The sequence below is a fragment of the Sus scrofa genome, chromosome 1 (genome assembly GCF_054392235.1).
Source record: "Sus scrofa isolate SSC_HxYL_T2T_F1_AM1 chromosome 1, Sscrofa_HxYL_maternal_Yorkshire_Landrace_v2.0, whole genome shotgun sequence".
Classification (NCBI taxonomy): domain Eukaryota; kingdom Metazoa; phylum Chordata; class Mammalia; order Artiodactyla; family Suidae; genus Sus; species Sus scrofa.
In genome coordinates, this window is record NC_139383.1 from 21867900 (window position 1) to 21881126 (window position 13227).

Below are 13227 nucleotides of genomic sequence, written 5' to 3' on the forward strand. Positions count from 1 at the left end.
CAACCTTCACGTTTTAGTGACTTGGGAAAAAGTGTAATTCTCTCATGCCGCACCTCTTGTCCATCTCAGGTCAGGCCACGGGCTTGGGCTGCCATCTGGAACCTCCTTGGTCCCTCTGGTGGGGAGAGAAGAGGAGATGGCCAGCAGGGCTCTGGTATCAGAACACAGCTTCCCATTCAATGTGTAGATGAATCGCCTGGGGAGCTTGATGAATGCACGCTGTGACTCAGAAGCTCCGGGATGGGCCTGAGATTCCACAATTCCAGCAAGCTTCTAGGTGATTCCTACGTTGCTGGACCATGGACCACTCTTGAGGAAGGAGGGCTTTCCTGGCTGTTACCCAGAAGTGCCTCATCACTGCTGCTCACGGGAGAATTAAAGTAAATCACATGCACATGCCAACTTCAAGGTGGCAGGAAATGTAACCCAAACTCTACCTCAGGAGGAGGAGAAATGGGAATGCTTGTGAACAGCCCTCATGAAGAGCAAAAAGCATGAAGCTAGGATATGAATTCAGACAGGGGTCTCCAGGGTGCTCTTAATCATCACTCCGCGGGGTCCTGGTGTGAGTCCATTCACTGCGGAGAAAAGGAAGCACCGTGGCGGGCCGCTGGCGGGGTAGCCCTCAAGACTGATCAGTTGCAATTGACTTGTGTGACAAGAGTTGGGTGTCCCGGGCTGCTTCCTGTCAAATGCAGCAGTTCTCAACATGGTGTCGCAACTGTGAGATGTTTCAATCCATTTTCTTAGTAATGTGCTGACATCTCTGAATTATTTATTGCTTTATTATTTAAAGCATACCTTAGAGTGGAGTCAAGTCTGTCCCTATTACATTCTCTCTCATCTAATATTCTTCCATGCTTTCTTGTTTTGGAGAAGGGGTGAGGTTAAAGACAGCATCCAGGAAATTGTGCATGAGCCTGGGGACACCCACGGGTGTGTGTCCACACACCATTCATCATGTGTGTTTGCTGCAAGTGCTGGAGGTGCTGGTCTGGAGGAGTCCTGGGCTTGTCAGCACAGCAAACTCCTTTCCCAGCTGGTGGTGGCTGAGAAGCAGCTTCTCGGAGCCTGAAGCCTATACAGTTGCCTGGGAACTTCTGAGATGGAATTGTGGGACTGAGTTGGGATTCACATTAGAGTCTCTCTGTTTTGACTGCACCTGTGGCATGTGGAAGTTCCCCAGTCAGGCACTGAACCTGAGCCACAGCAGTGACAATGCTGGATCCTTAACTGCTAGGCTACTAGGGAACTTCATGTTGAGAGTCTTTAAAAGGAGAAAAGAGACCTGTGTTCTTTACAGCATAGTGTCTAGTAAATGTCACACCCCGTTTGAGCTCCCAGTACCACAGTAAGGCCATGTTAACAAGAGATGGACTAACTGTGGTATTGGGAGCTCAAAGGAGCAGGCTGCTTTGCTATTGGTTCCCAGGCTTAAGTGTAGATGAACTGGTTTGAAACATGGTTTGAAGCAAAGCCTCATCCACCTTTTGGAAAACCTGACCTGCGAGTGAGACTTGGAAAGAAATAAGGTTGTTCTTCCTCCATTTAAAAAAAAAAAAAAAAAAAAGAGATAGAGGTACATTTCAGTTCTACATAATAATTAGAGATAAGATTTCAGAATTAACCCATTATGCCAGTTGATGCTGTCAGCAGTTTAGCTAAGCACGAGGGAGAAAATGGGCCTTGATAGTTTTTCTTTGGAAAATCAAGTTTGCCATCTTGAAAAATGCTTTCACCTCTGCCCACCTGTTCTGTCATTAATCATGGAAAGAGCTGGAAAAACCGGATTGTTTCTCCAGAGGCGCTTTTGTCATGTAATGCATGTAGTTCAATTAAAATATGCAGATGAATGCAAAGTTAATAATTAAGGGAACAGAAGAAACAAAGTATTGCTATTTTTATTAATTACTTAGACTGAAACCTACAGAATGACTTTTTAAAATTAATGGAAGAGAATTCTACTGCTTAATCATTATAATCCTAGTCTTACAAGGTATTACCAGTGATTCTTCTCTGCTATTACTGCCCTGTGGGAAAGACCTATCACTCCATCAGTTATCCTGACCTTGAAGTTCAACTTGCAATCTAGCCTGTGCTATCATTGCTAGAGAATCTTTTCTTTCTCTCTCTCTCTTTTTTTTTTTTTTTTTTTTTTGTCTTTCTGTCTCTTTTTAGAGCCCTACCTGCTGCATATGGGGGTTCCCAGGCTAGGGGTTGAATCAGAGCTGAAGCTGCTGGCCTACTTCACAGCCACAGCCACGGCAATGCAGGATCCCAGCCGTGTCTGCGACCTACACCGCAACTCAAGGCAATGCCGGATCCTTAACCCACTGAGCAAGGCCAGGGATCGAACCCACGTCCTCATGGATCCCAGTCGAGTTCCTTAACCACTGAGCCACAATGGGAACTCCGAAAGTCATTTCTTTCAATGGCATTTCCATATTGGAAGCCTAATTAATTAAGGATGTCAGCTTGACTTTTTTATCGGCAGGGGTACCATCCTGATTCAAACACTAAACAGTTTCAGGAAAGATTAAATTTGTTCCTGACCTGAGAGGAATCCCATTTTCTTCATGACAAGCTCTGCTGACACAATGGCCTGGGAAACCCTGCACACCTGCTACCGTTGTAGGTGGATTTCCTCCTCAGGTAAGCCCCAGATTCCATGCAGTGGTGTGTTTTTTTCTTTTTTCTTTCTTTTTTTAATCCTAAGCACATTTTATTAACTTCATAAGCATCAAGTCTTACTTTACTTTTCCCTTCAAAGTCTTGCAGGCTCCATGAAATCTTTTCCAATGTCTCCAGCCCACAATGACCGCTTTCTTCAAACTCCTACTTAGTGTCACATAGTTTAATACTCAATTGGTCTCTAATTACAGTAATTAGATTGTAAGCTCCTCAAAAGCAAGGATTTTAGCCCGAAGCTAGGCCCAGAGGCGGTTTCAATAACTGCTTGCTGAGTGATGGATTTGTAACTCTGGATGGTTTCCAGCCAGCAGGACAGACGGCTGCATGAGTGCTGCCGGGAGAACCCCTCTCCCCGCTTCGGCTTTCAGAGCAGGCCCTCTGTCTGTGGGGACTTCGACAAAGGCCACGGATTGCTGCCAGGCAGCTGGGCAGCCCGAGGAGCACGCCCTAGGCCCCTGATGATTTCCTCCAGCTCCTCTTTTCTCGTCTGGAAACCTACATGTTGCAATTTCCCATTTCCAGGTTTGAGACATCAGCAAGAACAAGCAGAAGAGGTAGACGTCTCAGGTGGGCTTTGCTGGTACCTAACTTTCCCGTGGAGACATCACATCACAAATGAAACGAGGACACGTTGCACATTTCAGAGCGAGTGACATGCCGTGTGGAGACTGATTTCTATAACCCCTTTTGCCAGATTCGTCCAGAAGCTGGACTAATATTTTAATCGTATTCTCTTCAGAGGAAAAGGCAGCTGGTGAAATTGTTGGAGGTGACATGCCAATCTACATAGAAACCAAGTGTGGTTTGGAGACCACCATGGAAATAATAACTTGAGTCATTAAGTGGAGAATGAAAGGAAGAAAGAAACCAGATAAGTTTTCCAGGATCAAGAAGTTGTTTTTATTATAAACTAACCTTAGGGAGACCATAGGCTTTCTTATTATTTTAACATTTAAATTCAAATACTGATGGCTTTATCTTTTCACTGCTGATTACTCTTGGCAACAGCAGAGTTAGCAAGGAGGGCAGTGGAACATCTTTCAACTTTTTATTCTCGAGTTGCTGTTTTAATTGTGTGTGTAAGCTCAGTTGTGCAGGCAAAGCGTGGCAAGGAGCCCACGGTGTCATAATTTGTGTCTTGATATAGGATTTCTCTCTTCTTGTGAACTTGGCTTCCCAAGGCCTGAATTCTAATAGCTGGTACAAATTCACTGGCATCCTAAAATCTAAAGGAAGAGGCCCCTCTCTGTCCCTCCCTCTCTCCCTTCTTCCCCTGCCCCTTTTATTTCCTTGTAGACTTGGATGAAACCAAATCTTCAGATCTTTACATTGGTCTGCCCTGAGCCCTAGCAATAAGTGTCTGCAGTACAACATGTGGAGCTCTGGGAAATACAATCTTTTGCTTGGGAACTGCCCTCAGATGGAAATGGATGTTTAGATTTTTACTGGGAATTTGTTTGTTCTTGTGAATTTTGTGGGATTAGGGTTGGTGCTGTGATGTTCTCATGTGCTCTGATGACCCTTAGGTATTTCAGAAAAAAGGAAAATGAGAGTCTTAGATCAAATTTTGGAGGTGCTAAAGCTCTATCCAATTATACTGGCAGATGGTTCAGGGTGCAGCTGCGAAGAGAAGATCCAAAAGTCCACACAAAGGCACAAATACTACCTCTTCTGCCTGGAAGTGAGTCAGTGGAAGGAAATAGGGTAGGGCATAATTTTGGACTGAAATTTCTCTGTGGCAGCAACAGATTGAACTGATAATAAGAGAAAGTTTGTATTGTTAACTTTTATAAGGTGGCAGTCAATTTCAGGAATTTTACAGTGCTGGCATATTATTTGGGCCATATTTTCATCTGGTGCTTACCGTTCACCCTGCCTGGTTGGAGAGTTTAGCTGAGTGGAATCCAAGAGGAGAAAGAGAACCAGGGATGATAGTGGCCTTGGGGCTAATGTAATTAATGTTCTGACCTGTTCAGCAGCTTTTGGAGCCCACAGCCTAGAGGCATTCATAAAAGCCTTGAAGGGATGAAGTAGCCACGTCTTTGACTCCTGGAGGATGTGGGGGAAGTGGCTCCATGAAGGAGACGATTAGACTTTTTTGGCTTCTCTCCTGATCTCCTTTCCTGAAGAGGATGTCAACTCTCGGAGGAGACTGTGGCTCCCATGCTGAATTTCACTGGGTTAATAAGAGAATAGCCAAAAAAAAAAAAGAATGTCAGTGTCTAAAGAGGGAAAGTCACTTGTCTATTCATGATACTGGTTGGTTAGGTAGAGAGCATTGATTTGTCTTTGTACTAATAATGGACAGAACTACAGAACTACTGTGCAAAGTCAGAAGTCACTTGGACACTTTCTCAGGTGAGGTGAGATGGCTTGGGAACTGCTGAGAAACATCACTCTTGGCATTCCTCTAAACCTTGTATCTTCTCTCTCATGAATGCGGCTTTTCCTCACATTGGAGTGTAAAGTCTGAGATTCCGTTTTGGACTTAGGACGGATATAGGGAATTCGATACGAAGGGGCCGTTTTGTCTCCAGGTGTGGGAGGCACACCTGGCTTAGACAATCTAGGACCTTGCCTCCTTAGAAATGGAACTGACAGCACAGACCCACCTAGCAAGGGCTGCTACTTATTGACTTTAATTGCATGTCAGGCACAGCTGTAAACACTTTGCAGCTCTTGTATGATCCTTGCTGCACTCTCTGGAGGTTACTGTTCTTTTTCCCACTTATGGAGTGAGTTAATGTATACTGAGCTTATTTATTTATTGGTTTATTTTTTCAGATTTTACATTTATTAAGTGAAGGAGAGAATTAATGTAGGTAGAGTTTAGTGCACTCAAGATCCCAGAGACAGTAAAAAGCAAAAGCAGAATTTAAACTCTGGAGCTACATGTCTTCCTCATTATACTGAACTATTTCAAGAAGATTACCCAAATAGGAAAAGAACCAAAGGATGAGGACTGTTCTCCCCTGCCCAGCCCTCTGCTGGAACAAAACTCCATAACTCGGGTTTATTCATGAGGCTAGCCTTTGGCTTCTCTCAGTAGGTCATGAATTTGAATGTCTTTTTCTACTCTGTGTGTGTGGTTTTTTTGTTTTGTACTTTAAAAAATTTTAACAAGATAAATATCCTAGAAGGAAAAGCACTGTTTTACTTAGACAAATACATCCCAGAATATTTACAGGCTTAAAAAATACCATTGGATCATCTGCCTGGTTCTTTACAAAAGCTGAAAGTAAAACTGCATGATTTGGTAAAAACTTTTCAATGAGACAGGTATTGTAAGGATCCACAGATGAATTGCATATTCTGCAATTGTTTCTCCAAAATAAAAGTACATGGTATCGTTTTATTATTACAATTATTAGGTTCTGTACTAAGTGACTTAGACATATTTTCTCACATTGATATGCATGCATGTCATAGTTACTGCTATCAGGTATCAGTTATCTATTGTCACAGCAATGTTACATAACAAAATCCCACAAAGCCTCAGTGGCAAAAGCAAGTATTTATTGCTTATACAGGTAGGTTGACTGGCGAAGTGGATCTGCCAACCTTGACTGGATCAGCTCATGACACCAGCTCTTTGGATCACTGAGACTGATCTAGCCTGGCCTTAGCTAGAATAAACAAGGCAATCCAGCTCCTCCATTTTTCTCTCATTCTCCAGCAGGCTGGGCTGGACCTGTTCTGTCGGTGACTGCAAGCTCTGATTGCAAGCTCCACACAAGCCTAACTGCAATGTGTCGGCTAATGGAAAGCAAGCCAAATAGATAAATGTGAGGATGTGGAATTATGCGCTGCATCCCATGGAAGAGTATTGGAGAATAGCATGGCAAAAGGTAAGGAAATGATGAACAACAATTGGGCCTATTTTTGCAGTCTATCACATATTCTCTTTTTATAGATGGGGAACCTGAAATGTAGATAGTAAGTGTCTTACTTAGGGACACATTGATATATTAAGTGATGGAGCTTGAATTTGAACCTGGGTTTGTCTTTTCTCAAAGCTGGAGATCTTAATGATGTACTATAAATGAAAGATTTAGAAACAAGTTCTGCCTCTAACTCTTTTCCAGACATAAGCAATCTTTTAACTCCCTTTTAATGCATCTTCACCAATGAAGACAAAATGCAGCTGTTGATATTATATCATGAGAATGCTGTGAGGATTAATTAATGTTAGCAGATTCTCTGAAAAATTGCTAGGTGTTATTATGATCAAAGAAATACACGGACTTTTAAATCACTGTCTGACCTCATTTTACATTTTGTAGTCTTTCAGATCTCTCTCACCTGCCATAGTTTAGAAATGTACTGAATATAAAATTTCTTAATACTCTACTCCTATGCCCCTCAAATCATTCTAGCAATGCCTCAATCTGCCTATGTTAGCTGTAATTATAAATGAGAATGATACCCTTTTCAGAAATGTAATATCTTTAAGACTATCAGAAAGTTGTACTTTACCAATTGACAAATGTGAACTCTTAGCTGATGGAAAATGTAGTCTTTATATCAACTGCCCTTTCAACAGGTGTGTCCTAGGCTCCTTTTGCTTTGTAACTTGCAGCTACTATTGTTATTTCTTGTATTAAGTCAATTTCACCGCACACGTTTTGAAGAAAGTTGAAAAGTTTTACATGCTTCTGTTGACCCTAAAAGAAAAACAGTAGAAGGGCACACTCAGACATGCTACTTGCCAAAAATGCATTCCTAAAAAAGGAAATTTCATGGTGCACCCTTTGGCTCTTGGTCTTTTGGTCCTGCCCCGAACCATTGACAATATGATGGAGACAACTTTCAGCTTCTCGGAAAAAGAAATTTTTTGTAGAGCTCTGAGGACCACTGAGAATCCATCAGAGTCTTTATGAGTGCCCTATGGGTCAGAAAGTTTTGGGAGATCACCTTGGAAATACGAAACTAGGAAGGGAAACTAAAAAAAAAGGGAAAATTTGGAGAGAAGTGATACTGTGAAAATGAAGGAACACCGGTTCTGGAATGAGGGAGAAAAATAAGACTGGTAAGTTTCAATCAACATGTAAATGATTAGGGGAGACTGAGAAATGCAACTCAGATGCTTTGTGGACATAAAAATTTGGGGAACTTGAGTGTGGGCTGTATCTCCTCATTCTAGCACTTACCACATATATGGCATCCCCCACTCTCACACACAATCATAAACTCACTGAGGGCAGGGAGTGGGTATGTCTTGAGTGGTGTGATCAGAGGAAAGCCAGATGCATTGCGTTTAGCATGCACTACATAAATATTTTTTAGTTGAATGTCCCAGAACCAGGTTATACTTCTGTTGTTTTCCTCTGGCAAAAACTCAGAAACTGCCTTTATCTCGAACAACAAAGGAATAATACATGAGTTGGATGTAATGTGGGAATTAAATAAAATATAATACCAATATTTAATTATGTCCGGAAGGAAATGTTTCTCACTGAGGTAGAGCGAGAAGGAAGGAACATCACTGTAGATCACGAGATATATCTTCTCCTTGTAGCTCTATTTGATCTTGGTCCCATGACCCATCAGCAGCTTTCCCATTTATAAAACAGAAATAACAAATAATGCATTGTTTGAAAAGGTTTCAGAATTAGAAGTGCCAGATTGATCCTAGGTACTATCATTGTATAAGACACAGGTTAAACTGGAAAGAAGAACGAACTGCAGATATAGGAGCCACGTTGTCTTTTTCATCTTGCACACAACTCCAGTGTCTAACTTGATGCATAGCCAATCGTTCACACTTGGGATGTGTTTATGGAATTAGTGAATGGCCCTAAACTGTGACATAGAATCATAAAGATGATCTCAGATAGTTATTCATATCTTTTTGTTTATTGATGGAGATTTTCATATATAATTATCATCATGCAATTAAACTGTTAAAAGCTTCTGTAAGATATATAGAGTTGTAAGGCAAAGTTTCTGCCCTCAAGAAACTTCCTGTCTCACTGGTACACAAGGCTTAATTAACTCCTTGTCCCTTAAATTTAACAGTAACAAAAGGAATTTATTTAAATTATTATTATTTAAATAAAAGGCAAGAGGAGAATCCTCATAAGTATATTTGGATGTGGGCAGAGACAATACTCTGGTCAATGTGAGATAAAGAAGCATGGCTCACAGAAATGAAGGAGATGTGGAAGAGCTAAGTCGGGGAAGACCAGCTCCTGTACCTCTCAGGATCCTAGGGGTAGGACTAGGGCACAGGCTCAGCAGAACCCTGCAGCCAAGATGGTTTAGCTCCATTCACCTTCAGTCACTCCATTCAGGATTCCTAGTTGTTGGAGAGATAATCCAGTTGGCATGATTAGTGTTACATGCTCACTCCTTGGCCAGGAAAGACCATCTGGGCAAGACTGCATGAAGTGGGAACCAGGTAGTTCTCTGAAGCATAATTCAGAGTTGCACCTGGATCCTACTGGCAGAATTACAAGAGTTCAGAGAAGGGGGAATCTGGTGAGACTTCACCTATGAAAAGGGGCTCAAGCTGGACCTTTAAGGATGAGTAGGAATGAGACAAATGAAGAGGAGGGAAGATTTCAGGTCTGGCCGCCAGAGGGGCAAAGGTTTAGAGTTACGATTGAGCCCTATGTGTCCACCAAAGTCAGAAGTGGCAGAGACAGAGAAGACAGGTGTCAATAAAAAGTCCTTGGAGGAGTTCTCTTGGGGGGCAGTGGGTTAAGGATCTCGTGTTGTCACTGCAGTGGTTTGGGTTGCTGCTGTGGCCCAAGTTCCATCCCTGGCCTTAAAAGTGTGGCAAGAAAAAAAAAAAAAAAGGTTCTTGGGTCTATTTCAGTAGATAAATGAGGATAGATGCCAGGTTTAAAGGATGATTCAATGATTTGGGCAGGGAGACAGTAAGTGTAGAATTAGCTGAAGAGAAGATATTCAGGGAAAGAGAAAGCTATGTATTTTTGAAATAAAGTCAGAAAAATAAATGATACATTGGAAGGGTCTTTTGGGTATGAGATTGAGAATTCAAATGATGAGGTGAGTCCTGAAGAAGGGGAGAGTCACTGCTTGTTCAGAGGCTGGAGAATAGGAAGGGGCTGGATGAGGGTGGAGCTATCAGCAATGAATTCGGTGGCACTTGCTGAATTAAATAGATCACATCTTAGCAACATAAGGTAGAAGTTACTGCTGTGTGAAGGGGAGCAGTGTAGGATGAGGAGTCAAAGATGAAGATATTTGGGATATCCAATGTGGCAGGTGTTCTTCGGAGTCAGCGCGGAGTCAGTGAAAGATGACAGACAGTATCTCTGGCTCCATTAAGGTTAGCATGAATTTGAGGAGAGTTTCCAAATGACTGGATGGAAATTCTTTGGGGTTAATATTCAAACACTAGAGTTTCTAAGACGTTGGAGTCCATTTTAAAGATAAGAAAATTTATTCAGGAATGTAGACTTTGTTCCTAAATTTAAAGGATTGTTGGAAATATTTTGTTTGTGATGGTTTTCCTCATTTACACAGGGAATGGTTGCCACAGAAGTCTCTTGGTCTTACTTCCTTTTCATAAAATAAATGTATCCCTAGAAACACCAGACCTTTTAGTGTTTGATTTAGCACTGAAATAGCACCAAATAGAATCCTTTTAGCCATTTTCAACTTTCTTCTGGGCTTGCCCATTATTTATGCTGGAGTTATCTCAAAAAACGCATTAAAGGAGAAGGCATGAACCTACAAGCAATTGTTAACCTCAAATATTTGATCAATGTCATCACATTTAAGTAGTTCAGTATCTGCTTAGAGAAGACAAACCAGGGAGTTTGGCTCCTCATTAACCCTTTGAAAGAGTCAACATTTAAAACTTATTAGTGAACCGGATTCTCTATGCCCAAGATACTCTCTGGTGGCCCTTTTCCCAGCTGCTTAAGGCATCAGACAGATAATTACTTTATGTCAAAGATCCGTTTTTACAGAATTAAAAAGAAACCCGATTTGCTCCAAAAGAAGCCCACGAATCACGTTTTGATAAAAAGTAATCACCTTTTATTTGTCCACTTCATAAGTTTAAAAATGTATCTACCTGCTCTTAAAGGAGCCCTTTAGTGTCCCTTGTGCAATTTGTCACTAATGTGGTTAATCCTAACAAACCGATCGAGTTTACACTAAGTTCTTTACAAATATTGTTGGTTGCATATAGATCATCATCATACAGATTGGAATACAGATAATCATAATATGAAGTAGGTATAAATACGACCCATTTGTGTAAATGTGTAATGAGGAAACTGAGGCTTAGGAAGACTAGGTAACTAGCTTGGCATCACACAGCTACTAAGAAGGCCAGACTTGAGCACACATCTGGATGGTTCCAAAGCCACCTTTCACCATGCATTATAATTTCCTTAGTTAATCAATGCCCTGCTTGTGACATTATGCTAGGTTCTTGACCAGAAACCTCTAACTTTACTTGTTGTTTGTCTTTAACGTTTTTCAATTAAAATTTTTTCTTAACTCTTCATTTTAAGTTAACTCTACATTTTAACAAAAACTGTACGAAGGGGGGAAAAGAAACCCTCTTGTATATCCAGATTCCTCAAATGTTAATCTTACGTAATATGGTACAATGATCAAAAATCAGGAAATTAACATTGATACCTTTGTATTATATAATCTGCAGATCTTATTCAAATTTCACCAGTTTTGCCACTACTGTCCAGGACCTAAACCAGAATGACATGTTGCATTTAGTTGTCACATCTCCTTGGTTTCCTTCAGGGCCAACTCTACACTCACATGACCCTGGGAGTGAGTGCTTCTGTAGATTTCACACCCTAGATGCTTTGTTTGCTTCATCCCAGTCGCTTTAAACTCGAACAGTTCCTCAGTCTTTCTTTGTCTTTCACAACCTTAACCTTTAAAAAAACACTAGCCAGGAACTCCTGTTGTGGCTTAGCAGGTTAATGTCCTGACATTGTCTCTCTGAGGATGTGGGTTAGATCCCTCGCCTTTCTTGGTGTGTTAAGGATCCAGCATTTCAAGCTGTAGTGTAGGTTGCAGATGCAGCTCAGATCTGGCGTTGCAGTTGCTGTGGCATAGACTGACAGCTGTAGCTCTCATTTGACCCCTGGCCTGGGATCTTTCATATGCCACAGGAAATGCTGTAAAAAGGAAAAAGAAAGGGAAAAAAAAAGTAAGTACGAGCTGGTTATTTTGCAGAATGTTCCGCAATTTGGGTTTGTCTACTCTTTCTTCATGGATATGTTTGTGTTGTACATTAACTACTATAGAAGTTATGTTGTGTCCTTCTTAGTGCATCTTACCTAGAAGCACACGATGTCTACCTGTCATACTAGTTAGTGAAACTAACTTTGATCATTTGGTTAAGGTAGTATCTGGAAGATTTCCCCATTGTAAACTATTTTTCCTTATCAATTAGTAAGTATTTTGTAAGCAAGCTACTTTGAGACTATGTAAATATCCTATTTCTCATAATACTTTTGCCACTAATTTTATCATTTATTGATCATTCTTGACAAAAAAAATTTTTTAAACTTTTTAATGGAAGTGTGGTTGATTTACAATATTGCTAATTTCTGCTGTAAAGCAAAGTGATTCAGATATATACATATTCTGAATATATACATATTCTTTTTCATGTTCTTTTCACAGGATGTTGAATATAGTTCCCTGTGCTATACAGTAGGGCCATGTTGTTTACCCATTCTATATATAATAGTTTTCATCTGATAATCCCAAACTCCCAGTCCATCCCTCCCTTACCCACGCCGGCTTGGCAACCACAAGTCTGTTCTTTATGTTTGTGAACTGTTTCTTTAAAACAACGATTATTACAGTGTTTGAAAATGGTGACATTCTTTTGCTGTTTCTACTTCTACATATTTATTAATTGAAATTTTATTGTAAGGAAGAGCTTTCTCTTTCTCCCTGTTTATTCAATTATTTATTTATATCAGCATGGACTCATGGATTCTTACTATGTTCCATGGTCTATAATCTATTACTATCATTATTTGTTTGTTCGAATTTGGCCCCCAAACCCCTTCAGGCTGGCTCCTGTATCCTTCTGCTATGTTCCCATCATTTTCCTTTTTTGCTTTTTTAGGGCCTCATCCACAACATATGGAGGTTCCCAGGCTAGGGGTCGATTTGGAGCTGTAGCCACCAGCCTACCCCACAGCCACTGCAATGCCAGATCCGATCCGAGTCTGTGACCTACACCACAGCTCATGGAAACACCGGATTCTTAACCCAGTGAGCAAGGCCAGGGATCAAACCTGCGTCCTCATGGATCCTAGTCAGATTCATTTCTGCTACATCACAGCAGGAACTCCCCCATCATTTTGTTTTTAAAGCACTTATTTCCTGGAGTTCCCTAGTGGCCCGGTGGGTTATAGATCCAGCATTGTCACTGCTGTGGCTCTGGTCTCTGCTGTGAGAGGGTTTGATCCCTGGCCATGGAACTTCCACACACCATGGGCATGGCCCAAAAAATAAATAAAGCACTTACTTCCTGGCAGCCCAAGTTGTTTCAGGTCTGTCTTGTGC

The 13227-nt window shown here is 41.2% G+C and overlaps 1 long non-coding RNA gene across 2 annotated transcripts in view; it reads left to right on the top strand.

Annotated features, from left to right (window-relative positions):
- Nucleotides 1–2524: 2524 nt before the first annotated feature.
- Nucleotides 2525–13227, top strand: part of LOC110256604 (uncharacterized) — a 138558-nt gene continuing 127855 nt past the window's right edge. The window contains exons 1-2 of one of the 2 annotated variants that reach the window (XR_014845306.1): nucleotides 2525–2652; nucleotides 6368–6539. This is a non-coding gene — a long non-coding RNA (uncharacterized LOC110256604). Of the gene's footprint in view, nucleotides 2653–6367; nucleotides 6540–13227 lie in introns of those variants that run through there. The other variant, XR_014845305.1, reaches the window with a different exon arrangement.